At 48.2% G+C, this 25,881-nt stretch overlaps 1 pseudogene; it reads right to left on the bottom strand.

Annotated features, from left to right (window-relative positions):
• Positions 1–404: 404 nt before the first annotated feature.
• LOC123792282 (histo-blood group ABO system transferase-like) lies at positions 405–25,791 on the bottom strand (annotated as a pseudogene).
• Positions 25,792–25,881: the final 90 nt, after the last annotated feature.

Genomic DNA, 25,881 nt, shown 5'->3' with positions numbered 1-25,881 from the left:
ATGGCTCTGCTCAGAGTGGCCACCCTGACGGAGGTGGGGCGAGCCCCTCATGAGTTCTGGATGTCCTGGTGATTCTTGGGCACTGCCTGAATCTCAGCTTCTCCATGACCCGGGTGAGGAGAGGGCAGCCCAGCAGCTGTGGGTCCCACATGGCCTCTGGGGGACAGCCCAGCAGCCACGGGTCCCACATGGCCTCCGGGGAACAGCCCACATGGCCTGCAGGGGACAGCCCAGCAGCCACGGGTCCCACATGGCCTGCAGGGGACAGCCCAGCAGCTGCAGGTCCCACATGGCCTCTGGGGAACAGCCCACATGGCCTGCAGGGGACAGCCCAGCAGCCACGGGTCCCACATGGCCTGCAGGGGACAGCCCAGCAGCTGCAGGTCCCACATGGCCTCCGGGGTTCAGCCCAGCAGCTTCGGATCCCACAGGTCCTCTGGGGCCAGCACATTGGTGGACGTGTGGTCCAGCAGGTATCTGTTCAGGTGGCTCTCGTCAGGCCACATGGCCTCCATCCCATTGGCCAGGTCAACCCCCATTGCCTGGTGACAGGCCGAGGTCAGTCAGTGAACCTCCACCACAGAGCCCCCCCCCTCAAAAAAGGCCCCCATATAGTAAAAGTCGCCCTGGTCCCTAGGGATGTGGGCCTGGGACTGTGGCCGGCGCTCGTAGCTAAAGTTCTCATGGGCCGCCCAGTAGAAACTGGAGTACAGAGTGACAAATAGTGGGGACAGGATCTCCACACCCACGTGGTCATGAACTTCAGGTCTTCGTCCGCACATGTCAGGTCATCCACTTCGCGGAGAAAGTGCTGCTCGCAGAAGCTGATCATCGCCATGTGCTGCATGGACACATCCTGCCAGCACGGGGCGCCAAGGACCTCAAGGACCACCACCCTCTGGCCTTCCCAGAGACGGACATGGGCCCGGCAGCTGGTGGTTGGTGACGACATAATAGGTGACCCTGTGTCCACCATGAGGAGCACCACCCACTGGCACTCCCAGAGGGGCACATGAGGCACAGCAGCTGGCTGATCAGTGAAGACCTAGTAGGTGACCCTGTGTCCACCACGAAGAACACCACCTTCCAGCCCTCCCAGACGGGCACACGGGCCCAACAGCCGGCTGGTTGGTGAAGACATAGTAGGTGACCTTGTGTCCGCAATGAGGTGGGTGCTGTGGACCTCGAGGACTTCACCATGAGGACCACCACCCTGCAGCCCTCCCAGAGGGACACATGGGCCCGGCAGGTGGTTGGTCGGTGAAGACGTAGTAGGTGACTCTGTGTCCCACCATGAAGTGCTTCTTTGCCGTCTGCAGGAACAGCTCCAGGAAGACCACATAGCTACAGGGACAGGGGACAGGGTGAGAGGAGGGTCACTGTCAGAGGCTGGCAGCAGGACCCCAAAGCTGGGGGCTGTGCACATGTTCACCTTCTTCGAGGGGGCAGGCCCTGGGCTACTTTAAGCAACAGCCATTCTCCTGGCCTCTCCTGAGTGAGTCTGCCCATGGGGCCTCCCTACCTTCTGCTCCCGGAGATGAGGGCCGTCAGCACTGCATCTTATAAAGGGGAGCCTAAGGCTTAGGAGGTTGGAAGCCCATGCAACCCCACGTGGGCTCTAGCATGCTGGAGCCAGAACACTCCCCCTGTGCTGAGCTCCTGGGCAAACCCCCAGGTCCTGTCCCCACCTGCCAGGAGTGGAGCACCTTGGGGCACAGCCCTTGTTTCTATGCCCTACAGTCTGGATAGAACCAGCAGGGCCGGCCACCTTCCCCATTTTGTTTTGAGTGGGATGTCACCGGCCCCCACAGAGCTGTCTCCACCTCCTGTAGGGTCTTCCCTTGAAGGCTACTGGGCATCCTGCTGACAAGGTCCTCAGTAAACCACTGGTATTCCTAGGAGGGGTCACCCTTGAACTCCCCCAGGTCAGGAATCAGGTCCAGCCCATGGTCAGGGAAGGGGAAAGAGGACCTCTGGAAGAAGAAGGAGCTTGCTTAGGCCCCAGCCTTGAATCCAAGGGTGTAAGCTTCCAGGTCCAGGTCTACATCTGCCCAGACAAGAAGTTGGGAGTCTTGTCCAACCGCCTCACATGGCTGGTCCCCCTTTGAGGGGACTACCTGCTCCCCACCATGGGGACAGCAGCTCCCCCATCGTCAGGTAAGTGTGGTGAGCCCCTCTGAGACTGATTTTTTGTGCAGACACTAAGGCTACTTCCATATGCCTGCCCCATCACTGGCAGGTTAGCAAATTGCTCACATCGGAAAGGCAGGCACTACATTTAAATAGCAGACAGGCACACTCAACCAGCAGACATGAGTCAGGTCCTCAGGGGGCAATTTGGGGCCCAGCCAATGGGGAAACAAGCCAGACATGAAGCATGGGGAGAGAAAAGTGCTCCTAGCAGAGGGCACAGTGAATGCAAAGGCTTGGACTCGGGCCTGAGGCACATGTAGGACAATCACACCCCTGGGTGGCCCACAGAGGGGCAGGCCGTGGTGGGAGAGGTGAGGCTGGAGAGGATGGGCAGGAGGGGAGCAGACCACAGAGAGGCCCAAAGGTTATGTTCCAAAAAGATCACTCTGGTTACTGGAGGAGAATGGGCTCTGTGCAGAAGAAGACAGGGAGACCCCTAACCCTAACCCTAACCCAACCATTACCCTAACCCCTAACGCCAATCCTAACCACTAATACCAACCCCAATGAAATCATCACAAAATCAGCAAAATACATTCCTACACCTGTCTTAAAATAGATGTAAGAAGTCTGATCAGAAAAACTGCAAAACTAAGAGCTCTTAAATATATTGTGCATCGTAAGTGTCTCTTCACAAACATCTCAAAGGTTGTTCAATATAGCGAAACCAAGCAATGTTATACTCCGCAATAAATTTTTAAATAAAAACATGTGGTCATATTAATTGATGCAGAAAAGGTTCTAACCAAAATCCAATGTCTGTTGCTGATATAAACACTCCTGAAAGCAGGAATAAGGGGTAATCTTTTTCAATAAATCTATAGCAAACACCACGCTCAAGTCTGAAGATTGACAGCTTTACTCTGAAATTGGGAACAAGGACAGGATGCTGGCTTTCACAGAACAGATACTGTATGATTCCACCTCTTGAGGTATCTAGAGACAAAAGTTGAATGTGGCTGCAGGGCCGAGGGGAAAGGGAAATGGGGAGTTGGTGTTTCGTGCATACGGTCTCCTGTGGGGAGAATGAAAAAGTTCTAGACAATGATGTACCACCGTGGGAACTCAGCTAAGGCCGGAGAACTGTGTACCTGAAATGTTTTAAGTGGTAAATGTTATTATGTTTAGTCACAGTGAAAAAATAAAGGACTGATGCATGTCACCACGTGGATGGACACTGAAAACAGCCCCGTAACAAGCCATCCAGAAAAGGCCACCCAGATCGGGATCAACTTGCTCTTTACATCCATTAAGGTTACCCAAATAAGGGAAAGTCTTGGGAGCAGTTCCAGAAAAAGAAAACTGGATCCAAATGGAGAAGGACATTTCAGACAGTGGGGCAGTTGGTGACAGCTGAAGTGGGCCTGTGGTCTGGGCTCTTATCTGGAAACGGGGATGATTTCCTCATTTAGGGTTATGTGGTGGTTCCGTGGAAGAGTGTCCCTGTTCGGGGTAAAAGGCACTGAAGTATAAGTGGCAAATGTGGTAAAGAAACGACAGCTGGGGAGTCTGAGTGTGGAGATACAGGGTATTTGTGCTGCTGTGACAGGTTCACTGCACTTTGAAATCACCGCAGAGTCAGTTACTCTTAGGAACAATCATGTCAGCACCAGGTCACTGGAGCAGAGACCACATCAAGCTTCGTGATGGAGGCCACGTCCTCCCAGACCCAGTTCACCCACCGAAGAGAGACCACTCACCAGTATAGGAGGCCACACGTTAGCAAGAGACTCGTGGGAGGATGACATCGGCGGCCCCTGTGTCTTGGGTGCAGGAGAAGCAGCGGGATCTGGAATTCCAATTTTCCACAACTCTCCACCAAAAACTGGTTAGAACTGTGAAAATGCATGAAGGGAAACCTCAGTACAGTGGACTGGGGTCACCAGAAAGGGGGGCTCGGCGGGGGAGCCGACCACTCAGTGTCAGTCACAGGAACAACTGTTGATTGCAGACCCCACATTAGAAGCCCCACAGCAGAGACTCATCAGTCACAGGCCCCAAAGGGAATGATGCAGGTTTGATCTCCTCCAAGAAGTCACCACCCCTGCAGCTCAGCAGGTGAGAACCCCCATCACCCTGAACCGCGCTTCTCTCCAGGGGACTTTCCTTCAAACAACCCTCCCAACTTCCTCCTCCTCCATGAAATACCGAACAGAGGACAGCCCTGTTTTCAGACACCCCCGAGACACCCACGACAGACGTCGAGGGAGACGGACGGCCCTTCCTCAGACACTCGGGAGACACCGACCACAGACGGACACCCGGAGACACCGACGACAGACGTCGAGGGAGACGGACGGCCCTGCCCTCGGACACCCGGAGACACCGACGACAGACGGACACCCGGGAGACACCGACGACAGACGGACACCCGGGAGACACCGACGACAGACGGACACCCGGGAGACACCGACTACAGACGTCGAGGGAGACGGACGGCCCTGCCCTCGGACACCCGGAGACACCGACGACAGACGGACACCCGGGAGACACCGACGACAGACGGACACCCGGGAGACACCGACGACAGACGTCGAGGGAGACGGACGGCCCTGCCCTCGGGCACCCGGGAGACACCGACGACAGACGGACACCCGGAGACACCGACGACAGACGTCGAGGGAGACGGACGGCCCTGCCCTCGGACACCCGGAGACACTGACGACAGACGGACACCCGGGAGACACCGTCGACAGACGTCGAGGGAGACGGCCGGCCCTGCTGTCGGACACCCGTGAGACACCGATGACAGACGGACACCCGGGAGACACCGACGACAGACGGACACCCGGGAGACACCGACGACAGACGTCGAGGGAGACGGACAGCCCTGCCCTCGGACACCCGGAGACACCGACGACAGACGGACACCCGGGAGACACCGACGACAGACGGACACCCGGGAGACACCGACGACAGACGTCGAGGGAGACACGCGGAGACCGGAAGACACTCTGCGCTCGGGAAGAACCGACGCCGTGAGAACACCTGCTCTCCCCACAGCCGTGTGTCTGCAGAGCGCGCGCCGTCGCTACCGAACCTCCAGACACGGAACCGACAGCCCGGACCGGGTGTGGACGCGGGGAGCACCCTGCGGGGCCGAACAAGCACCGGGCGGGCGGCCGGAGGCTCCCTGACTGCAGACTGCCTGCGGAGCCCCCGGAACCGGATCCGTGTGCGCGTAAACACGGACCCGCGGACCAGCCCAGCGGATCCGGGCCCAGAGAGGGGAGACCCCACAGCCCCGCGCACAGCCCCGCCAGCGACCCCACGGCACCGCACACGAACCACGGAAACCCCACCGTCTACACTGCGCGCCCTGCCTCCGCGGGCTCCTGTGAGCACGGAGCCCTCGGCAGTCCCCGCTCAGACGGCTTCTCCTCCTCTTCTCCTCCCGCGGCGGGTCCTGAGGAGACCCGGGTCCTATGGGTATGGACGCGGCCCCACATCCTCCACAGCAGCTCCTGTGGTGTGGACGCGGCCCCACGGCCTCCACAGCGGGTCCTGTCAGCGTGGACACGGACCCACATCCTCCACGGCGGGTCCTGAGGAGACCGCACTCCTGTCAGCATGGACACAACCCCACGTGCTCCACAGCGGGTCCTGTCAGCGTGGGCGCGGACCCAAGACCTCCCGAAGCCTACACAGCTGGTCCTGAGGAGGCCAGGCTTCCGTCACAGCGTCTGCGCATGCCCGGCTGCGGGTGGGAGCGGGGGTCCTGCGCCCTCTGCAGGCGGTGGAGGCAGTGCAGGACTAGGTGAGCTCACCGTTCAGTGGAAGCACCTGCTCCCTCCCTGGGTCCAGCTGAGTCCATTTAATTTTGGAAATTCAAGCAGAATGGAGCCCAATATCCCCCAACTTCTCCAAAAATAGTTAAGAAACAATTAATTGGAAACAATATGGAATGACAATAGTCCCTGACCCAAACAGTGGCACTGAACATGACTCTGGTCCTGACCCTGATGCAGACCCACACTCTGACCTGAACTTGATCTCAAGCCTGGCCCTGACCCCAATCCAAGACCCTGACCCTAACCCCCAACCCTAACGATGTTCACAATAATCAAAAGGTAGAAATCATGCAAATGTCCATCAATGGTGAATGCATAAACAAAGTGTGGTTAAGGGTTTGGGTTTGGGTTCAGGTTCAGGTTTGGGTCAGAGTTCTAGATCAGGGTTTGGGTTTAGGATCAGGGTGAGGGTTTAGGGTGAGGGTAATGGTAAGAGTTAGGGTTTAGGGCTTTAGGCTTATGATTCTGGGTTTAGGGTTTAAGACTTAGGGCTTAGGGGTTAAAGTTCAGGGTCAAATTTGGAGTTTAGGTTCTGGCTAGGGTTTGAGTTCAGGGCTCATGACTTGGAGTTCTGGTTCAGGGTTTGGGTTCATGGTTCAGGGCTTGGACTTGGAGCTTGGATTCAGAGTTCGGGTGTGGGGTTCAATTTCAAGTTTGGTATTCAGGGTTCCAGTTTGGGGTTTAGGGTCATGTTAAGTTTAGGGTTAAATTTAGGGGTTAGGGTTAGGTTTAGGGATTACACAATTCCTTCAGTTGTCATCATGGACACAAAATTTCTATCTGAAGTTTATAAATCTGAACTCTTATTTAGTCCGGGTGTCAGGAGCTGGTTTAGAATCTAAGGTTACAGTTACTGCCTACTGACAGCATTCTGATCCTAGAGTCTCCCAGTCATCCAGAAGCTGCTTTTTTCTTGGCTCAAACATACCCTTTGCAGAGAAAGGCCAGCCTGTGCCAAATCTGGGATGATTTCACAATAGGAGAGGTGTGAAACCAAATATTGTGGAAATGTTCATGGAAAATGAACCAGGAGACAAATAATTTGTCCACTCCTGATTCTTCCACAATAACAAAGACCAAGTTCCCAGTAGAATCTGGTAATGTTCCCTAGGAAGGACTATGGATTCATTACCAGTACCAAAAGAGGGCCCCCTCCCCTGGTTTAAACTAAGAATCACAGGAGGTTACTTCCTATTTTGTTGTCAAAAATGAAATTTTATTAATAATTATTTGGATGTGCCAGTGTACATTTGTGGAGGCATTCCCAACATTTTCGATACCCAAATGCTCATCGATACACGGATAAAATGCAGGCAACATTGTAATGCGCTGCTCATTGGAATACCAAGTACAAGGACGGCTATTAGAAGTAATAAAAATATATGTTATTAAACTCAGAAAAAGCACTCTTTATGGGCACTTATGAGGATACCTACTAATAAGATCTAACATCTCATCATATGGAATTCACCCATAAAAGTCATCAATAACAATAGCCTGCTGACCATTGTAACCACCCCACCATTTACCTATAGGCTTGGTTTTTTTTAATAATATTTTTTATTATATTATGTTAGTCATCATACAGTACATCCCTGGTTTTTGAAGTAAAGTTCCATGATTCATTAGTTGCGTGTAACACCCAGTGTACCAAGCAATACGTGCCCTCCTTACTACCCATCACCAGCCTATCCCATTCTCCCACCCCCCTCCCCTCTGAAGCCCTCAGTTTGTTTCCCAGAGTCCACAGTCTCTCATGGTTTCACTCATTTATGGAACATAAGAAGTAGGAAGATCGGTAGGGGAAGAAAGGGACAAAGAAAGGGGGAGTAATCAGAAGGGGGAATGAAGCATGAGAGACTACCTATAGGCTTGTAATACACACTCCAACCGCTAGAGACACACTTCTCAGCAACAGAACAGGAGTTGCCCACTCTCGGGGGACCAACTATTACAGTGATGTAAAAAATCCCACTACTTGGAAAGCCCAGCCGTTAGGACAAAGTCACAGAAACCACACCCACGACTTAATAAAGGACAGACATCTCGTTAGCTGGATGCTGCAGATCACCACCACTCTCACGAAGCAACTCCACAGTGGACTCCAGATCTGTCCTCTTCCCAGGATTACGAGGTGCACCACATTCTTCCAATACTCCATCCTTAGAACAAAACCTTTAAGTGTCCTCGTCAGTCCTGTGTACAGACTCACAGTGAGTCCTGCGAAAGCCAGATATCTTCTTGAGAGCACTCAGACTCTCACGCCTATCCTAGCAGATGGAGGGTGCCGCTCTCCCCGACTTCTGTACCAACTAGAAAATACTTGGAACAAGTCTTGCCATACTCCATGCAAAAGGCATATTCTTCATCTGCAAAATTATTGACGGTGAACCACCATGGATTCCTCGCAGCTCCTTGAACCTAGGTAAATTGGAGATACGGGTTGGCCAGAGCTATTAACCCCAATCCCCATAACCCCCCCACACACACATACACACCATTACCTTGTGCATTCCAGACCAGTATCCATAAACTTTGCTCATTCTCAGCCACTGTCTCTGCAGATTAGTACAGTAGTACCAAGGTGCCAGGACTGAGGTGCTAGGTACTAAGCCAGCACCTTGGACCCACTCACTACCAGAAATCAATACTCATTTTCTTGACAAATGCATCTCAGAAGTCATTGTCACCACGGCAATTAGAAAAGTCATTACAACAGAGGACCTAACAACCTGTGCCAGTCTCCACGGTCCCACTCCCTGGCTCTGCGATTGGCTCATCCATGGGCATGTGACCTGGTCCCAGCCAATGACGTGGCAGGAACCTCGGGCCTCGGTCTGCAGAGCAAAGCTTGGGATGGACCACCCAGGCCAGGGGCTTTTCCATCACCACGGCAGCAGCCGAGGCCAGGCCAGTGCCAGCGCCCCAGAGAGCCCAGGAAGCCAGGTGCTCGATAACATTGCTGAGGGCTGAATCAAACTCGACCTGAAGCCCACACTTGCTAGGTCCTCCACTGACTCACAAGAACCATAAATGTGCTCACGGTCTTGGCCTGAACAAGGTGACCATCTGCGAGGTATATAACCCACAAGATATACCTGCCAGGCAATGGGGACATATTCAGCAAAACAATACCTACACGTAATTCAACACAGACGAACATCTCGTGGGAAGCTCCAGGCATACAGATAAATATGGGGGAATTCCTGAAGTGTTACTTGTTGGCCAATCTCGCTATCATCCTTTTTCCTTTCAAATTTAGGGGCCGGGGTCAAGCAGGATAGGTCCCAGTGTATGCCCACTCTGCCATTTGAAAATAAGAGCCCTCTCACCCATCGTCCATCAGGTTGCAAATCTGGGATGTGGGCAACTACTACCCATGGACCAAAGGTGACCTCCCCCTGTATTCTGTAAACAAAGCGTGGCTGGAACACAGCCACACACATTAGTTATGTGCGGTCTGTGGCTGCTTTCGAGCCACAGTGCGAGAGTAGAGTCATTGTCTGAGAGACCACATGGATTGCAACACCTAACAGAAAATCTTTACAGAAGACGTCACAGAAAACTCTGTGCCGATCCCTGTTCTAAAGATGATATTATCACGTCACTCCTTTGAATAGAACGTAGAGCCTTCTGGGTTAAATCTCATTTCTTTAAGCCCATAGGCAAGGACTTCCATCATTTTAGCCAGAGCTCCATATCCATCCTCCTCTGTTTACACCTTTAACGGCACATCTACATGTCTGCAGCACAGTGGGAATTCGCTGTAGTTTACATGGTAGTGATGCTCAGAGACGGAGGTGTGAGTGTGAGCGTGTGAGTGTGAGTGCGTGTTCACTGTTTGCTAGCCACGGTATGCAAGTAGAATACAATACAGTAGCAGGCTTTCTGTCTCACAGTAATGGCCACGTTATGTGGTTACATAATGATATCAGAAGGAATCCACCTTCACAGAACAAACTTCATGTGGGAGGACTCTCAAATCCCTTGTCCTGGGCACCATGCTCCACTGAGGCTGGGGGCACACAGAGGGACAGATACTCACCCTGCCCACCAAGGTTTTGAAGGATGTCTGCTGTTCCAGGACAAAAGATCCCGAAACCATTCATCCACCAGTCATCCAGCCAGGCAGCAGCGAGAGAGATCTATTCCTAGCAGAAAGGACAGACCGAGAGACAACGAATGACAGCATGGTGTGAAAATGCCACTACAGGGGGTGCTCAGGAGGACTGAGGGTATGCAGGGTCGGCCAAGCAGGGGCAGGGGGACCAGGAATGTTCCAGGAGGATGGTCACAGCTGTGTCACTACAGGGGGTGCTCAGGAGGACTGGGGGTGTGCAGGGTTGGCCGAGCAGGGGACAGGGGGACTGGGAACACTCCAGGAGGATGGTCACAGCTGTGTCACTACAGAGGATGCTCAGGAGGACTGGGGGTGTGCAGGGTTGGCCGAGCAGGGGGCAGGGGGACCGGGAACGCTCCAGGAGAATAATCACAGTTATGTCCTTGTGTGGCTAACGTGTCAGTGTGACTGGGCATTGGCCAGACTGGAAAATGACAGGGCTGGGGGAGGGGGCGCAGAGGGGGAGGTGTTGCTGAACTTCTTCTGCAAGGCAAAAGTTCAATACCGAGATTTCCTTCAGTACTATTTCATTGTACATGCTTATATGAGTCCCTAAAGCTGGTTGTATATGACATGAGGTATGCAGTTTGCCATTTCCTTCAAGTCTGAGCTACCGAGGGCACAGCACACTTGATATTTATTTTTGTTGCTTTCACAGTATGATGACTTTTCTCACCTTTATCTCCAGACCCAAGGACAGGGAACAAAGGCAACACAGATCCACACACTTTGACATGTCATCAGAACCCTGAAAACCCAGGTTCTCACAGGAGCTGAAGGTTAAGGACCCGGGTGAAAAAAAGGGGAGGCAGATAGCACGTAACCAAAGGAAAACGTCACATGTCCATGAATGGCCACATTCTCTACCTGTCAGAAGCAAGCCATGCCTGACAGGAGGGAGCCACACCTGGACCTGGTCGCTCTGTGTGGGCTGCCCTTGAGCACAGCAGAGGACGTGCTGAGCTGGATGTGGGTGCAGCGGGGAGATGGGCAGCTGGCCACAGAGGCCACCTGCCAAGTGCCTATAGGACCAGCTCCCGGTCCTCTGCTAAGGCTAAACAATAATTATGTTTATTTACATATTTACTGAGACAGGTAAGGTGCTCAGTGTTTTGAGAGACTGTATTCTCTCCCATTTTATTTTTTTAAAAACACTTTGTGGAGGTATGATTGACATACAAAAAGTCGTACACAATTAATGTATGCAACTTGACCCTGACCCTAACCCTAATGTCTAGCTAAAATATACTTATTTAGAATACAGCTTATAAATTATATGATGGTTTTTAGGAGTTAGGGGATCCAGGGACCAACCTATTCTCTTATTCTCCCTTTAATTTGATAGGTTGTAACACATTCTGCCACGTGCTATCTGGAGAGTGGCCACATGGGGACAACAGTGAGCAAACAGCGCAAACCCCACCACAAAGCCAATTCTTCCTTCATCCTGTAAAGCCTTGCTTATTCAATGTTTATAGATCATTTTATAGATTATTAAAAGTGTGACTTTGTTGAGTTTTTAAAAAACCAAACTAATTCTTTGAAACTGTTGAAAATATAGTATGTTTTTAAAAATCTTGAGCTGGTGAGCAGATGAAGACACAGGGGCCCGGGAAAAGGCTGTTATTACTGAGTATGTTCAGATCTACTTAGGAAACAAGTATGACTTATATTCCGCTTATTTTCAGAAAGAATTTGTGTCAATTAACAGTACCACACAAAATAGTGCAGTTCAGAGGAAAACAAAACAAGCAGCAGAGAAAGAGCCACACCCAAGGGCAAAGAACACAGACCACAGAGGCTAAGCTCAGGCCAATTTGCAGTCTGTAGATTGTCTGGAGCTAGAATGCCCCCAATGCCCCTGGGGTCAAGGGTCAGCCAGAGCACATACCCTGATGCTGCACTGTGGTAACCAGTGACAAGTCTCCTGGTCGCTTCCTCCACGAGACACCCCTGAGCCCCGACTACTCCAGCCTGCTTGTTGGAACTCCCATTCCTCTTTTTGACCCCGTTGTTTACTTTTCCCTTCACTTACATAGTATATATGTATGTTTAATTACATACTATTCTGTCACTTAAATGTTTTTGTCATGTTCTCAGTGAAACTATACTTTGCACCATCCATCCTGATGTATCACTTGCTGCACTGCATGACTTAACTGGGGACTAGGAATACCCTCACTGTCATGGGGCTGGTGTCCTGGGCAAGGTCCTCACTAAGCCGGCTCAGCTGTTGCAGGAAAGGCCTGATCCAGGCACTGCTATTTTTGTGCAAGTAAGACAGCACAAGGCAAATTAGCCAAAACCTTGCGTTTGGGTTCAGAATTGCTCGTGGCCCCTCAGCCACATCAAATGGCAAGTGGGCACACCCTGAAGACACCTGCTAGTCCAATGTTGCCCTAGGGAATTCCCATGGAACAGCCACTGTGTCAAATGGGGGAAGTCATATGAGTGGCGAGGACGGGAGTCAGAATTCCTGAGATAGAATCAATCCTGGGGACTGCCTAGAACTTAATAGGAGCTCGTTACATAGTCTTGAATGAATAAATTAATCTAAAAACATTTCCTAATTTTAGAAATGATGAGCCTAAAGCTTAGATTAAGTGACTCACCTAAATTGTATTGGAAATTGGTGACAGAGCCAGACTGAGATCTGAGATGACCTTCAGCAGGATCCCCCAGAGGGGCTGTAGCTAGAGGCACAATCACCCATTTAACTTTTCAGGACTCCCAGGCTCTAACATGACTCTTCATGTGGCATATTCTGGAAACAAAGGTCATGTCAGTGTCACAGAAACTCTTACACTGGTTATAACGAGATTTTGTGATGTCAGAGGAGTCCCAAGCCATCGTTCATCTCAGAGTTTGCCTGCAAAGATATGGTTGGTAGGAGACCCACATGCTGACAGAGGGTAGAGGAAGATGGAAAAAGCAGAGCAAAAGAGATGGGAGCTCACTTCACTTCTGGCCCCAGATGACACGGTGGTGTCCAACAGGACAAACCCCCCATATCCCCCCAAAAAACCTCCACAGAACTCACCCCTAGGGTTTGAAGCTGGGCTTCATACATGGGTAATGAGCGCTCCTGGCAGCTCAGGGTAGGATGACAGGAGACATAACAAAGCCACAGCAGTGGCAGGCGTATATTCATGGAGCAATGGATTTCTCCAAACATATTCTGAAAAAGGTAAAAAGTTCACTGATAAAACATCCATACTTTTAATTAGAAAGGAAGCCATACATATCACAGAGTAAAACTGGTTCAATTAATAAATATTTATTGAGTATCTACTTTGTGCAAATGTATAGCTCTAGTCCTACCCGGGAGCTTGGAAACGGCATGGGATATAATAAATGGATCAACGGATCCAAAGGAATGCTGGCTAAAAAGAGAACAGTGTGGGCTAAGGGGCCATCATATCCAGAAAGGCCCATCGGAAGCCCCTCTGAGAAGGCGGCATTTGAGCTAAGACCCGAATGAAAGGGGGAACAAATCCATCTGTGAGAAGAGCAACAGAGCAAGTACATTTTTTATTAACTCTAAAGATAAAACATAAATGTCGAGAGGTTCTGACTTAGGTGTTGCTTTGGGACCTTTGGTTCTTCTCCCTAACTTTTTGGGATACATGCTTACTTTTGCTCACTATAAAATGTTCTAAGAAAAAATGTCTTCTCTAAGCGTTGACATCTTTTATTAAAAGGCAAATAAGTTAACCCAAGCTAACCCCTAACCCTTAACCCCTAACCCTAACCTCGAGATTGAGTATTGTATTGGTTTTCTACTAAAGCTTGAATAAATTTCCACGAACTTAGCGGCTTAAAACAACAGAAACTTACTCTCTTACAGCTGTGCAGCTCAGAAGTCTAGTGTGGGTGGGCAGGGCTGTGTCTGGAGGCTCCAGGAGAGAATCACTTTCCAGGCCTTTTCCACCTTATGGAGGACTCCTGCATTCCATGGCTCACAATCCCTTTCTGCATCTTCAAAGCTTCTAGAAAGGAATGTGGCTCTGCTGAAACCTTGATTTTATTTTTAAAGATTTTATTTATTTATTTAACAGAGAGAGACAGCCAGCGAGAGAGGGAACACAAGCAGGGGGAATGGGAGAGGAAGAAGCAGGCTCCCAGCGGAGGAGCCTGATGTGGGGCTCGATCCCAGAACGCTGGGATCACGCCCTGAGCCGAAGGCAGACGCTTAACGACTGAGCCACCCAGGTGCCCCCGAAACCTTGATTTTAACTCAGCAAGACCTAGTTTTTACTTATGGCCTACAAAACTGTGACCAATACACCTGAGGTACTTGAAACCATCACACTGATGGTAGTTCATCACGCCGGCGGTAGAAAACCCACGCACGAGTCAAGGTAAGGGTCAGATGCAGGGATGAATTCAGCGTGGAGGTGAGGGGTTAGCGTTAGAATCACATTGAGGTTAGGCACAGGGTCAGCTGGGGGTGAGGGTCAAGGTCACCCTGAAGGTCAAGGTTAGCGTGAAAGTAAGCATCAGGGTGAGCAGGGTCAGGGTCATATCAGTGCTTCAGGATCAATGTCAGGGTCAGTTTTAGGTAGATGGTTAGTGTGAATGTCAAATTATGACTCAGTTTGAACATCAGGGTCCAGATTACTGTGAGAGTTGGGTCCAATTCAGGTTCAGGGTGAGAGTAGGTTCAAGGTCAAAGTCAAGATCAGAGTCAGAGTGAAGGTAAAGGTCAATTCTGAGTCAGTATCATGGTGAAAGCTAGATTCAGAATCAGGTTAAGGGTACACTGCAAGGTCAGCAACAGGGTGAAGGTCAAAGTCCGGTCATTTTCAAAGTGAAGGTCATGTTCAGGACCAAGGAAAGGGTGAGTGTAGGGTCAGGATCAGGGCCAAGTGTGACATCAGCATGGTGGCTGCAGGAGTCTTCCTTTTTTTCCTCTCCCCTTTTATTTACAACTACTTCAACTCATAATCAAACAAAAGTGCCTCTGCTCATCACAATAGGACACCCAGATTTCTACGCACCTGTGCATCAGACAGGAAGTGGACAGGACTGTGAAGGGGGGTTGCAGATCCAAGGAAGTTTGATGAGCCTGCCCCACCCTGACTTGCTATGACTGGGGGAAACACAACTGGAAAGTACAGAACAGGGCAACACTCACTGAAGATAGAGAATTTGTGGAAGCCCAGCCAGCTGAGGGGAAAACCAGGCACACCACTGAAGCAGGGTAGAGAGGGCTTGGAGTCAGAGGAGAAAGAAGAATTCGAGGCAGCCCCTCCCCAGGGCAACACTGGCGACAGCCTGCCCCTCAGTGCAGGTGGAAAGCAAAAGTGGTGAGTGAGTCCTTGACCAGGGGAGTTGGAGGAATGGAAAGAGGCAGACAAGAATAACCAAAGGCATTAGAGGAACATGTTCCCTGCTATCTGCTTCAAGATTTCAGCAAGAGATGTGCCTGTGGATGTCTGGGAGTCCACCCACTGCAGGATACCCCTACTGGGCCATGGGCACCCCCAAAACAGAAAGACCTTCTCCAAGGAAGGTCATTCATCATATTTGACATTGTAATGGAGTTGTCAAAAGTCAATCATAAAGAAAGCATCTTAACAGCAGCCAGGGAACAAAAGAAAGTCACCTATAAGGCAGCCCCTGTTTGGCTACGAACAGATTTCTCAGAAGAAACTCCATAGGCCAAGAGTGAGTGGAAGGACCTCTTCAGTGTTAAATGATAAAAACTGCCAGCCAAGAATACTTCATCACGAGAATCTACCCTTCAGATAGAAAGGAGGGATAGAGGCTTTGCCAGACACACCAAAGCTAAGAGAGCTCACCAACACTAGACCAGCCTTGGAGGAAATGCTCAAAGGGGTTGGTTCTTCAGCTGAAATGAAAAGGCACTAATTAGTGACATAAATGCAAATATAAGTACATAAAACACTAGCAAAGGCAAAAAAATTAACTCAATTATAAATAGCAACTCTGTATTAGAAGGGTGTGTTAACTAACCACTTAACTACGGTTTGGAGGCGAAAGAAAAAGAGCATGAGAAATAACGGAAGTCACTATCACTTCTCAGTGAATTTGCATCATAAAAAGAGGTGCATTTTAACATCAAAACAAAGGGGAAGCATAAAAGTGTGGAAACTTTACAGGGAATGAAAATAAGGTGCTATCAGCATAAAAAGGATTATTTTATCTAACAGATGTTGTTTGTAATCCACATGGTAACAACAGAGCAAAACTCTAGAGTCACAAAACAAGAAAAGGGGAGACCAAACACTACGTGGGAAACCAGCACTTCACAAAGGTAGAAACAGACGGGGAAAATAACAAAGGAGCTAAAAAACAATCAGAAGGCAAGACATAAGGTGGCAGTATTGAGTTCTTACAGATCCATAATCACTCTAAATATTAATAAATGGAATTCGCCAATCAATAGACAGAGTGGCAGCACAGACTAAAAACACAACCAACAGCAGCAGAACATGCATTCTCCTCAAGGGCAAGGGGGACTTTCTCCAGAAAGGACCACATGCTGGGACACAACAAATCATAGCTCATTTAACAAGACTGAAATCATACCAACTATCTTTTCTGACCACAATGGTATGGAACTAGAAATCAGTAAAAAGAAAGCTGGAAAATCCACTAGTATGTGGAAACTAAACAACACACTTCTGAACAATCAATGGGTCAGTGAAGAAATCAAAAGGAAAATTAAAAATTATCTCAAAAGAAATGAAAATGGAAAGACAACATATCAAAACTTACAGAAGGCAGCAAAAGCAGCTCTGAAAGTTTAAAGTGAGAAGTGCATATATTAAGAAATTGGAAAGACCTCAAATAAGCAACCTATCTTCACACCTCAAGGAACTAGGAAAACAACAACAACAACAACAACAAATTAAGCCCAAAGTTAGCATAAGGAAGGAAACAATAAAGCTCAGAGCAGAAATAAATGAAATAGGAATGGTAAAAACAACAGAAAGGATTGATGAAACTGATAACTGGTTCTATGAATAAGATAAAATCAACAAACCTTTAGTTAGACTAAGAAAAAAACCAAAAGACTCAAATAAAATTAAGGTGAAAAAGGAGACATTAGGGGCGCCTGGGTGGCTCAGTTGGTGAAGTGTCTGCCTTCAGCTCAGGTCATGATCTCAGGGCCTTGGGACTGAGTCCCAAATCGGGCCCTCTGCTCAGAACAAGTCTGCTTATCTCTCTCCTTCCCCTTCTGTTCCTCCCCCTGCTTGTGCTCTCTCAAATAAATAAATTAAATCTTAAAAAAAAAAAAAAAAGAAAAAGAAAAAGAAAAGAAATAGGAGACATTACAACTGACTGCAGAAAAACAGGATTGTGACTAAACAGTTACAAGACAAAAACTCAGATAACTCGGAAGAAACAGATCCATTCCTAGAAACAAGCAACCTACCAAACTGAATCAGAAAAAAATAAAAAACCCGAACAGACCAATAGAGACTAAAGAGATTGAATCAGGATTTACAAACCTCCCAACAAAGAAACCTCCCCCAGGACCAGACAGCTTCACCAGAGATTCTAGCAGACAGTCAAAGAATTAACACCAATTCTTCTCAAACTCTTCCAAAAAATTGAGGAGGAGGGAATACTTCCAAAATCATCTTGTGAGGTTGGCATTGCCCTGATACCAAAGCCAGAGAAGGACACCACAAGAAAAGAAACCTACAGACCAATATCTCTGATGAATTCAAATGCAAAAACTCAACAGCATATTAGCAAACTGAATTCAAGAACACATAAAAAGGATTATACATTATGAGCAAGTAGGATTTATCCCCAGAATGCAAAGATTACTAAACATACACAAATCAATAAATGTGGGGGCGCCTGGGTAGCGCAGTCGTTAAGCGTCTGCGTTCGGCTCAGGGCGTGATCCTGGCGTTCTGGGACGAGTCCCACATTGGGCTCCTCTGCTGGGAGCCTGCTTCTTCCTCTCCCACTCCCCTGCTGTGTTCCCTCTCTCGCTGGCTGTCTCTCTGTCACATAAATAAATAAAATCTTTAAAAAAATAAAAATAAAAATAAATAAGTGTGATATATCACATTAATAAAATGAAAGAAAAAAATCACATGATCATCTTAATAGATGCAGAAAGAGCATTTGACAAAATACATCATTTCATAAAAACCCTCAGCAGATCAGGTATAGAAGGAACGTACCTCAATATATTAGAGGCATATGTTGTGAGCCCATGGCTAACAGTATACTCCCTGGTGAAAAATCGAAAGCTTTTCCTCAAGGAGCAGGAACAAGACGTGGATGCCCACACACACCACTCTTACTCAGTTTGGTATTAGAAGTCCTGGCTAAAGCAATTAGGCAGGACAAAGACATAACAGGCATCCATATCAGGAAGAAAGAAGTGAATCTGTCACTATTTGCAGATAATATGATTCAGTATATAGAAAATCTGAAAGGCTGTTAGATTTCAGTCAAATTGCAGGATACAGAATCATCTTACAGAAATCATTTACTTTCCTACACACTAAGAAAGAAACATCTGAAAAAGAAATAAAACTATCCCATTCACAATAGCATCAAAAACAATAAAATACTAGGAATAAATTTAACCAAGGATGTGAAAGTCTTGTACAATGAACTACAAGACTTTGCTGAAAGAAATCAAAGAAATGGAAAGACAAACAAATGGAAAGACATCCTGTGTTCATGGATCATAAGAATTTATATTGTAAAAATATCCTTCTTGAGGAAAAAAGAACAAAGCCACAGATTTCACACTTCCTGACTTCAAACTATACTACAAAGCTTCAGTATAAAAACAGTATGTTATTGCATCGACAGATAAAAATAGACACATAGACCAATGGAACAGAATAGAAGGCATGGAATTGAACCTCTGCTTATTTGGTCAAAAAAATATTCAACAAGGAAGCTGAGAACACACAACGGAGAAAGGACAGTGTCATCAACAAGTGAGGTGGGGAAAAGTGGATGAGTACATGCAATGAAATTAGACCCCTATCTTACACCAGTCACAAAAATTCACTCAAATATTATGAGAAACAAACTGAGGGCTACAGAGGGGAGGGGGGTGGGGGAATGGGATAGACCGGTGATGGGTAGTAAGGAGGGCACGTATTGCATGGTGCACTGGGTGTTATACACAACTAATGAATCATCGAGCCTTACATCGAAAACCGGGGATGTACTGTATGGTGACTAACATAATATAATAAAAAATCATTATTAATAAAAAAATAATAATAAAAAAATAATAAAAAATAAATAAAATAAAAAAAATTCACTCAAATAGATTAAAAACTGAAACAGAAGGACCTGGTACTGTAAAACTCCTAGAAGTAAACATAGGGAAGAAGATCCTTCACATTGGTTTTGGCAATGATTCCTTGAATATGACACCAGCAGCACCAAAGACAAAAGTGAAAATGAACAAATAGGTCTCCATGAAACTTAAAACCTTCTGCACAGCAAAAGGAACCATTAACAAAATGAAAAAGCACTCTACAAAATGGAAGAAAATTTTTGCAAGCCAACATTGGATAAGGAGTTAATACTGAAAATATATAAAGAACTCATACAACACAAAATCAAAAACAATCTGACTGAAAATGGGTAGAACTAGACCTTTCTCCAAAAAACACATCCCAACGGCCAACAGACACATGAAAAGATGCTCCACATCACTGACCATCAGAGAAATGCAAATCAAAACCATAATGAGGTATCACCTCACACCTGTCAGAAGGCCTATTATCAAGAAAACAAGAGATAAAAATTGCTGGCAAGGGTTTGGAGAAAAGGGAACTCTTTCACACTGTTGGTGTGCATGTACACTGATTCAACCATAATGGAAAACAATATCAAGGCTTCTCAAAAAATTAAAAATAGACCCAACAATGATCCAGTGATTCCACTTCTGCGTATACACACAAAGGAAATAAAAACAGGATTTTGAAGACAGAAATGCACTCCTATGTTTACTGCAAGATTGTTCATAATAGCCAATAAGTGCCCATCAACAAATGAATGGATCAAGAAGATGTGGTATATAAATATAATGGAATATTATACAGCCATGAGAAGAGGACATCCTGCCATTTGCAACAGCATGATGGACCTCGTGGAAGTTATGCTAAGTGAAATAAGTCAGACAGAGAAAGACAAATACTATAGGACATCACTTACATGTGTAATCTAAAAAAGCCAAACTTGCAAAAACAGAGAGCAAAATGGTGGTTACCAGGGGTTGGAGAGTAGAGGGGACAGGGCAGATGTTGCCTAAGGGTACAAATTTATAATAAATAGTAAGCACAGACAATGATATTGTATTATAATCAACAAACTTGCTAGAAACCTAGAACTTAATTATTCTAACGACTAAAAAGAATAATTATGTAACACAGAGGTGCTAACTGTTGCAATCATATTATGATATATAAAGTATTAAGATATATAAATGTATCAACATGTACACTTTAAATGTACACAATGTTATATGTCAAATATATTTCAATTAAAAATGGATCAGGGTCAAGATGTGGGTGAGTCTATAGGGTGAATATCAAAGCAAGGCTGTGCATCAGGGTAACAGTCTGGGACAGGATAAGGATTTGAATAAGGTTCAGGGTCAAGGTCAGGGTTAGGTAAAGTTTCATGATCAGTATGTGGGTAGATCAGGGTCATGAGGGTCAGGAACATGATCAAGTCTAGCTGAGGTTGTCAGATCACTGTTAGTGGAAGGGTCAAGGTCAGTGTTAGGGTGGGAATCAGGAAGAGGGTGAGGATCAAATTCACATTTAGTCCAGGGTCAGGGTCAGTGACAGAGTGAAGGTCGGAAGCGTCAGGGTCAGGGTCAGGTTAAGGTTGAGTTTTGTCAGCAGGGTGTGAGGGTGTCTCAGGGCCTGAATGACAATCAGTCCCATCAATCCAGGGTTGTTGAGTGTTAGAATCAGCATCAAGACAAAGGTTAAGAGTGGGCTCAGATCTGTTGAGGGACAGAGTCTGGGTGATGGCTGTGTTTCAAGGTCAAGGTCAGAGTCCAGTTTATCAATAATGGAAGATGAGGGCTAGGGTCAAATTTAAATGACTGTCAGTTTTATGGTCAAGATCATGATAAGAGTCTGGGTGAAGATTATGGTCAGAGTCAAAGCAAGCCTCAGAGTTAGGGTTAGGATAAGGTCACAGTCGGGGTCGTGACAAGGTCAGATAGCATTAGGATATTTTCAGAGTGAAGTTCTGACTGAAAGTCAGGGTTACCTGAGGGACATAATCAATGTCAGTGTCAGAGTCTGACATGATCAGGCCAGGGTCCGAGTGAAACCCTCAGGTAAAAGTTGAGGTTGAGTGAAGGTCAAGTTGTGGGTAGTCTTAGGGAGACCACTACTGTTAGAATGAGGGTAAAGCTTAGGGTAGAATCAGAGTCCTGGTAATAAGTCAAGGTCAGGGTTGGAATTAGGGTGTGTGTGTGTGTGTGAGAGAGGCTGAGGTTCAAGGGTCATGGTCAAGGTGAGGGTCAAGGTCAGTGTCACAGTGAAGTCAGTCAGCAATCCCTGCCCCACCGCCCATCACCACCTGCAGCTTTTGCAGATGCCACCTCCTGAAATGCTCTCCCGCACTGAGCTGTAGGTCTACCTCCCTCACCTGCTTGGAGTCCTCAGTGCTGCCTAGCCCTCCCTGCCCACCTCCACGGGGATACAAGTGTCACGAAGGCAGGGCTTTTGGAACAGAATGTTTTGTACACTGTTGGGTTCCAAGCGCTCAGAACATCTGTGGCACAGAGTAGTGCTCAATCGAAAGCTTGTTTCATAAGCAATGAGTATCCACTAAGGTATTTCTGGAGGGAAAAAGTACATCTGGAAATAAACTGTTCACAGTAGTTCTCTCCATGGAAGAATTACAAGAGTCTTTCATGGTTGACTTGACACATGTCCATATTGTTTCAAATTTTAAAAATTAATGTTGATTATTTTATAATGACCAAAAACGGATTTTTCCACTCTGAGAGAAAACAAAGAACTCCAGGTAAAGTTCCTGATAAGGTGACAAGACACTCATTGCACTGTAGCTATTACCCAAGGCTCAAACAACTGGCAGCCTTTTGGGAGCCTTGGAGCACCCTCGAAGAAACCCTACTCTAGTTCTCTTCTCTAAGGAGGAAAGACAAACCAAGGGGCAAGACAACACGGAAGGTCTACTTATTCAACAGCAGCTTTGAAAAGGAATCCTCGTGAGACAGTGAGGGGATATATTTCCTCATTCTACTTCACTCCTTTCCCACACGTTTCTGTCCTTCCCAGGCTACAGCCTGATGCAAAAAAAAAAAAAAGGACTGTCTTAGAAGTACTTATACACGACCTTGGAGGGCACAGTCTGGAGGTGCAGACAGACAGGACGTTTGTAAAAGTGGGACAACAGAGTTTCACTGTACCCCACCAGCAAGTGGAACTTGTGTGCAGGCAGCTGCCTCAGGACCAGGGCACAGACCTTCAACTCGTAAGCCCGGCGCTTTAGGATCAGCAGGTCGGCCAGATACCCTGGGAAGGTGCCCAGCATGAACTTTCAAAGGAAAACATCCCCCACTGTTTGCTCTGCAGCATGGTCCTCCCCGTACAGGTTACCTGAAAGGAGAAGGGCACCTTGAAGACTCAGCAGAAACTCCAGAGGTAACATCCAGGGCACTCAATTCCACCCCCACCCTGGCTTTTCCTCTCTTCTTCTACAAGTGGAATAAAAAGAATAACACTTTAAGGTTCAAAGTACATTATTTCATTACATTTGCAAACAAATCCTGTGAAGTAGGTATTCTCAGTCATCCTGGTTTTACCATAGGGAAGACTGAGACCTTAGCAGGGCATAAAACTCAGATGATCCTTTCCAGTCTAGCCCTTTACCACTCTTTCTGGACAATTTATATAAGCACTGGCCATCCTTTGGCCCAGAGAGATGAGGCTACCAGCTACTTCTGAGACTAGGGACATGAGCTCTCTCACTAACCAGAGCCATGGCCTCAAGCAGTGGATTCTCAGTGTAGATCCTGAAATTCCCACAGCTTATACAGTATGTGTGAAGAGTCTCCACAACCATCCCTAGATCCCCAGATCCTGAAACTACTATATCTCGTACAGTATGTATGAAGGGTCTCCACACCCATCCCCAGGCCTTAGAACCAGAACCTGAGAAGGGTGGGGGACAGGAATCTGTATTTTAAGTCCTCTAGACAGATGGTTCTCAAAACACCCAGGTTGAGAAGCCTCATACAGAACAAAACACAGCGGATTTTCTTTAGTTCCCGGTCGTTACATTCTATAAAGTCACCATGAGCAATAAGTTAGGGAACACCAAACCCTTGCTCCTAGGGGATATAAGGAGTTAGGTTTCCGCATGCCCTTGGTTAAGACACATCAATATATAACCTTGTCTCATGTGTGCTTCTGCTTAAAGACCCCTTGTTTGATACACATAACCGCTGAACACTGAGCTCTGCCAGCAGCACTGTAACTGGTGCCTGAAGGAAGCTCACCTAACATGCACTTTCTCCCCAGTGTACGTCACACCCTTCTGGTGCTTCACACTCCAGCATTAGGGCTATTTTAAGGCAGCGAAGTCACCGACAAAAAGCACAAACTATAAACATGGGGCACTAATGGATCTCGAAAAGAACACTTCTTTACAATCTGAGCAAAACAAGAAGGCAGTGCCCTCCACAGGGAAGGTGTGTGCGGGATGGCTGCTCACCCCCATCCCACAGTGATTCCCAAATATAAAATCCGTGAATGAAAACCTCTGAACACGGAAGAGTTGAATCAAGCCTCCTGTACGTGTTTATCTGGTGTTTCTGTGATAGCCACGACTGAGAACTTCATCTGTGGGGCCCCCACACCGCAGCCCCTCACCTGTGTGCAGAGACAGCCAGCCCTTGCGGTGGGCAATGTAGTGCCGCGCGTGCACCTCCCCGTAGGTCACCGGCTTGTCCCTCTTGCCCACTTGGACTCTGGCCACTGGGTTCTAGAATCACAGAGGGGCCATGCCTGCCCACCCACCAACCCAAGCCGCGGTCATCCCCCCCGCCCCCACCGCGCCTCTGGCCTCTATACCCATCCCAGGGGTCCTAGCACATCCACCCCTGGATCCTCCACCACCACCCACCCCAGTTCCTTGCCCCCCAAGCCCAGGCCCCACCATCCCCAGGCCTCAGATCACCAGCCCCCTGCCCCCCAAGTCCCGCACTCCCACCCCACTGGACCGGACTCTCTACCCCAGGGTGCCCTGACCACCAGCCCGGTCCAGGCCACTCCCACCCCGGCCCCTGGGTTCCTGACCCCTGTTCCTCACCACCCCCCCCCGCCCCTGCCTTCCCCCCTGGCCCCTCCACCCCCAAGATCCACCACCCCCCACATGCCAGGTCCACAGACCCCTGTCACTCTGCCCTGGCCATCTGCCCCCAAAAAATAACACAAATCTAACCCACACATTCGGCACACCCTAGACACAAACCCCAAGCCTGACCCTAACCCTCACCCTAGCCCTTGCCCTCTACTCAGCCCTCCGTTAGGGCCACCACAATGACAGCAGTTCGGACCTTCCGTACTCCCAGACCCTAACCCTAACCCTAGGCTGGGTTCTGACACCACCTGCCCCAAAAACCTGGCTCCAAAGATTGAGGGATTGGGGACACTTCAGCAATACCAGAGGACTCAGCCTGCAACACAGAAGGAAACGGTACCATTTGGAACTCCAGAAAGGATTCAGAGAAGGAGAAAACTGAATGCAACCTGGGCCAATCCCAGCGAACCCACACTTTCAGCGGCCCCCCTGGACACAAACCCTGAGGCTAACACTCACCCTAACCCACACCCTCAACTCAGCCCTCCAAGAAGGTTGCCACATAGCAGTCAGATCAGACCTGACATGCTCCTAGACCCTAACCTTAGATCAGGTTCTGAAAGGACCACCCCCAGAGGCCTGGCTCCAAAGCCTGAGGGATTGGGGAAACCTTAGCAATACCAGGGGACTCAGCCTGCCACCCAGAAGGAAACCATGCCATTTGGGACTCCGGGAAGGATTCAGGGCAGGAGAATTCTGAATGCCAACCTGAGCCAATCCTAGCAAACCCCCACTTTCAGGGGCCCCCTGGGCCCAACCCTGAGCCTGACGCTCACCTTATCCCTAAGCTAACCTTAATCCTAAACCCTAAACCGTAACCCTAACTCCTAACCCCTAATGCCTAACCCTCACCCTAACCAGAAGAAGAAAACTGGAGAATGGTAAAAAACATTTTGGACAGTCGGGCAGGTGGACACAGTACAAGTGGTGGGTCTGTGTTCATTGTTATAATGTGGAAACTGTAATGATCTCATTTCAGGTTGTAGCTGTCCACAGAACAGTGTCCCTCAGTGGGGTAAAAGGCACTGAAGTATAAGTGGCAAATGTGGTAAAGAAACAACAGCTGGGGAGTCTGAGTGTGGAGATACAGGGTATTTGTGCTGCTGTGACAGGTTCACTGCACTTTGAAATCACCACAGAGTCAGTTACTCTTAGGAACAATCATGTCAGCACCAGGTCACTGGAGCAGAGACCACATCAAGCTTCGTGATGGAGGCTACGTCCTCCCAGACCCAGTTCACCCACCGAAGAGAGACCACTCACCAGTATAGGAGGCCACACGTTAGCAAGAGACTCGTGGGAGGATGACATCGGCGGCCCCTGTGTCTTGGGTGCAGGAGAAGCAGCGGGATCTGGAATTCCAATTTTCCACAACTCTCCACCAAAAACTGGTTAGAACTG

Source organism: Ursus americanus, chromosome 31 (genome assembly GCF_024610735.1).
Source record: "Ursus americanus isolate L20-20 chromosome 31, mUrsAme1.1.p, whole genome shotgun sequence".
NCBI lineage: Eukaryota > Metazoa > Chordata > Mammalia > Carnivora > Ursidae > Ursus > Ursus americanus.
The sequence above is the reverse complement of the archived record's forward strand: the minus strand, read 5'-3'. Positions and strand labels throughout refer to the sequence as shown.